We start from the raw sequence: 5,642 nt of genomic DNA on the forward strand, positions 1-5,642 counted from the left end.
TGGAACAAGTTCGTCGTTAATGATGGATTTTGTGTTTCGTGCTAACAAGCTATGCATTCCAGCTAGCTCTGTTCGTATTTTGTTGTTTGCAGGAGGCGCATTGAAAAGGATTGATGGGACAATTTGGCGTGAAGAAAATAGAGGATATACTTGCTACACATTTCTTTTGGCTAAATATGACACGAGATGTTGAGCATTTTGTTGCTCGCTGCACTACATGTAAAAAGCTAAGTCACGACTCAATCATCATGGTTTATATATGCTTTTGTGATGAGGACATCAATACCATTGTTACACCCACAGCCCCTGCTGCTATACACACTGGACCAATTACTAGAGCTCGCGCACGCCAATTGAAATACCAAGTACTTTCGTTTCTTGGTAACAATTCTAATGTTCATGAGAATATGATGCTGCCTAAATTGGATACATTTGTGTTAATTACTAATTAAGGGCCTAGCATGGACAAGAGGGATGAACATTGGAGCAGAAACAGGCATGGAGATGAAGGCGCGCGCGAAGGGATCCAGAATGGCATTTCTAGTGCATATTTGAGCACTTTGAAGCCTCAGTGATGACCTACAAGGACATGGACGAAATATACAAGATGCTCCTTCATAAATTTCATCCATAGCTTATTTAGGTGCCGTGCCACCTTATTATTTGGCTAGGCCCATGTAATTTCGATTAAAAGTTCGCCATAGCAGCAACTTCGCGTACTTCGTTTGTGTTCCACGACCAGATAAAGGCGTCACAGAACCCCATCTTCATTAATAAAGTTTTCCTCTTATATTCGCAATATCTAGATTGCAATCTCAGTTTCTTGCTTGTTCTTCGTTTGCTCGCAGGAAATAGACCCTCGTGGTCAGGTTGATCGTGCTCCAGCGTGGTCAATAACCTCTCGGAGTTGGTTTAGCAATCGCTAAGGCGCGGCGTCTTCGCACGTTCGTAGTCAGATCGTCAAAGTCTACTTCAGCAAAAAATGATACCCACCATATCATCGAAAGACGGGACACCTTTGCCTCTATCAAGTGGTATCAGATTTCCAGGTTGCTCGGTGAGATTTTCCAGTTTTCCGTAGTTCAGATCGAGTCTATTCTTCATACCTACAATACACGAAAAAGCCAAAAAAATTAGGGTTAGTTCCTCATATCCGAACCAATTTGAGGCTTTGCATAATCTTTTGAGTTTTGCTTTGTTGAATTTGCAGTTGCATCGTCGTCTTGAGTTGCTGGTCTTAGCGTCTAGTCCCTTAGAGTTTTGAGTTCTGCTCACGGGTTGTCACGCAGCCGCCGCACCATTGTCATCACCGCTGCCATATACCACCATCGTCATCTCCGCTGCCATATACCACCATCGTCATCTCCGCTGCCATATACCACCATCGTCATCACGCTTCCATATACCACCATTGTCGCCACCGCTACCATATACCACCATCGTCATCACCGCTGCCATATATCACATATCCAACGCATCATTATAATCCGAGTCCACCTCCATCACAAATTCGCTACCAGTCTGTGTTCCACCGCCCTAAATATAGCCGTCACTAGTCCAAGTTTCCATCAGATTCATCTCCGCCACCACTCCTAGTCTAAGTCTAGTATTTGTTTCTTTGTTTTCGATATCTAGATCACGCCATACTCCAAGTCGTGATCAAGTCGGACTCCCCAACTTCTGTGGCACCCGCAGTAGAAAAAATAGTTCCAGTTTCAAAAAAAACTAAGTCTGGAAAATTCTGGCTAGGCAGTTTTTAGACCATTTGTAGACTTTTTCAAAAAAAATTGTTGCGGAGCAAAAAAAGAGGGAAAAAGTGAAGAAACAATGGAATTTTTTTAGAGTGTGCTCCTCCCTTGTTTACGTGTCGCGCCGTGATTCCGTTAGTGTTCTAGGCTCGCGTCTCTAGTACGGTCTAGCCTAGGACCAGCACAGTACCATCATTGAGCCTTTATTGAACTTTGCATCTCTGAATTGATTATTGCTGACATTTTTGCTACCATATCATAAGCCTTCCCAGCTCCACATACATCTACATCGTGCGTTTGACACCACCTGGCAATCGCTCTGTCCAAGACTTGAGAGTTTTGACCACAACGGTTGCCAATCACCACCTGCTGCTGGGTAAGAACTGGTAAGAATTTGAGATTTGCTTGACGGGTTTTTGACACCACCAGTTTTTAGTTGTCAGTAGGATCATATTACTGTGTGTTTCTATTGCTGCTAACCATGGCAGGGTCACAAGCCGAGGAGATTGACCGGGAGAACATGACGAAGAAGGAGCTTCATGATAAATTTCAGCAAATGTTGAGTCAACAGGTGGAAGACGCGATGGCCAGCTTTGGAAAGGCACTAGATAGGACTGATGACGTTGAGAAGACAATTGACACCAAGTCGGACACCACGTTCGATGAAGTACTCGCACATTTACCACAACCACCACCTGCCTCTGCTACACCATTGCAACAACAACAACAACAACAACAACAACAACAACAACAACAACCACCTCCACATCACGAAATAGCCCTCCGCTGAGCGAGCCGTGTTCCTCTTGAGCCAGGACAAACTTCTGGTGCCGCTGCTACTGCTGTTGATGCTTCTGTAGCACCTGCTACTACTGCAGAGGTGGAGGACTATTACGAGGATGAGGTTGATCAAAATCAGAACTACGTGCAATCACCAGCACCACCACCACCAGGTCGTCCTCATGCTTATAATCGCAATGATAGGGCTGCACCACCACCTCAGGTACGAGATTATGACCATATTCCTAAACTAAAATTGAATATTCCACCATTTGAGGGTTGATAAATTCCTGATGTGTATCTTACTTGGGAGTTAGAAACTGAACAATGTTTCACATGCTTACAATATCCTGAGGATAGACGTGTTGCTGCTGCTGTTTGTGAATTCACTAGTTTTGCTTTTGTTAGGTGGTCTGAACATTGTCGATTATATCATGATAATATCCCTACTACTTGGGCTGCTTTGAAAACTGCTATGCATACTCATTGGGTTCCACCATATTATCAACATGAATTACTTCAAAAACTACAACGTTTGAGCCAAGGAAAAAGTTCTGTAGAGGAGTATTCTTAGGAATTACAAACAGGCATGATTAGATGTGGTATTGTTGAGGATAATGAAGCTATGCTTGCATGTTTTATGGGTGGATTAAATAGAGAGATTCAAACTATTTTAGAGTATAAGGAGTATAACAATATTACTCGTTTATTCCATCTTGCTTGCAAAGCTGAACGTGAATTGCAGGGTCGACAGGCATTGGCGCGTACTAATTTTTTTGCAGGTCAACCTTCATCATGGACACCGCGTGCATCTTATACTTCCACACATTCGGCTGCACGGGCACCTCCGTCGGCTTCCACCTCCAGCCGTGATACAAGAAAGCAGGCACTAACACCACTATCTTCCAAGAGCACACCTACCGGGCCTTCACAGAGATCTTATTCGTCCATGGCATCAATGATGACCCACAAGTATATGGGATCAATTGTAGTCTTTTCAATAAGTAAGAGTGTCGAACCGAACAAGTATATGGAAATGACAAGTGGTTTTCAGCAAGGTAATGTCTGCAAGCACTGAAATTGTAAGTAACAGAGTAGTTTGATAACAAGATATATAATTTGTAACGAGCAAGTAACAATAATAGTAACAAAAGTGTAGCAAGATAGCCCAATCCTTTTGAGGCAAAGGACATGCCAAAACGGTCTCTTCTAATAAGCAAAGCGTTCTTGAGGGTACATGAGAATTTCATCTACTGACTTTCATCATGTTGGTTTGATTCGCTACTTTGATAATTTGATATGTGGGTGGACCGGCGCTTAGGTGGTGTTCTTACTTGAAAAAACCTCCGACTTATGATTAACCCCCTCGCAAGCATCCGCAACTATGAGAAAATTATTAAGATAAATTCTAACCATAACATTAAACTTTTGGAACCAAGTCAGCCCCTTACGGAATAGCGCATAAACTAGGGTTTAAGCTTCTGTCACTCTCGCAACCCAACATCTAATAATTACTCCACAATGCATCCCCTTAGGCCCAAATATTGTGAAGTGTCATGTAGTCGATGTTCACATGACGCCACTAAGGGAATCACAACATACATACTATCAAAATATCGAACACATATCAAGTTCACATGATTACTTGCAACATGATTTCTCCCGTGACCTCAAGAACAAAAGTAACTACTCACAAGTGATAAACATGTTCATGACCAGAGGGGTATGAAATGGCATATTGGATCTGAACATATAATCTTCCACCAAATAAACCATATAGTAATCAACTACAAGATGTAATCAGTTACCAGTCAAAAAAAATAGATGTAATCAACACTACTAGGCACCCACAAGCACCAATCTATAGTTCCGGTACAAAGATGGAACACAAGAGATGAACTAGGGTTTAAGAGGAGATGGTGTTGTTGAAGATGTTGATGGAGATTTCCCTCCCCAAGATGGGAGAGTTGTTGGTGATGATGTTGACGATGATTTCCCCCTCCGGGAGGGAAGTTCCCCCAGCGGAATCGCTCCGCCGGAGGGCAAAAGTGCTCCTGCCCAAGTTCCACCTCGAGACGGCGACGCTCCGTCCCAAAAGTCCTCTCCTTATTTTTTATAGGTCAAAATGACTTATATACCAGAAGATGGGCACCGGAAGTGGCCGAGGGGAGCACAACCCACCAGGGCGCGCCTGGGCTCCCTGGTGCGTCCAGGTGGGCTGTGCCCACCTGGTGGGCCCCCGCTGGTACTTATCAGCTGCAATATTTCTTATATATTCCATAAAAATCCTCGTGAAGTTTTAGCTCATTTGGAGTTGTGCAGAATAGGTGGCCTGACGTAGCTTTTTCAGGTCTAGATTTCCAACTGCCGGAATTCTCCCTCTTTGTGTGTACCTTGCATATTATGAGAGAAAAGGCATTAGAATTACTCCAAAAAACATTATTATGGATAAAAATAATATAAATAACAGTAGGAAAACATGATGCAAAATGGACGTATCAATCAACAGGGCACACAAGTGATATTATTTGTCGTCGTTGTAAGGGAAGAGGTCATTATACGAGAGAATGCAAATCTCCGCATGTTATGATTGCTACTGAGGATGGTGGGTATGAGTCCACTAGTGACTATGATGAGGAGACTTTGGCTCTTATTACAAGTGAAGAACACGGTGGAGATGATTCTGATCATGAGACGCAATACATGGCTGCTGAAGATGCTGACACATATGCAAGTTTAGTTTCTCAACGTGTTTTGATTGTGCAGGTCACACAAGCTGAGCAAAATCAGAGGCATAATTTGTTCCATACAAAGGGAGTTGTGAAGGAACATTCTGTTCGCGTCATCATAGATGGAGGGAGCTGCAACAATTTGGCTAGCATGGAGATGGTGGAGAAGCTATCTCTCACCACAAGACCACATCCGCGTCCTTACTACATCCAATGGTTCAACAACAGCGGAAAGGTTAAAGTAACACATACTATTCGTGTGCATTTTAGTATCTCTACATTTTCTGATTATGTTGATTGTGATGTGGTACCCATGCAAGCATCTTCTTTATTACTTGGTAGACCATGGCAATTTGATAAAAATTCTGTACACAATGGTAGAAAC

The sequence above is a fragment of the Aegilops tauschii genome, chromosome 4, assembly GCF_002575655.3.
Source record: "Aegilops tauschii subsp. strangulata cultivar AL8/78 chromosome 4, Aet v6.0, whole genome shotgun sequence".
NCBI classification, from domain to species: Eukaryota; Viridiplantae; Streptophyta; class Magnoliopsida; order Poales; family Poaceae; genus Aegilops; species Aegilops tauschii.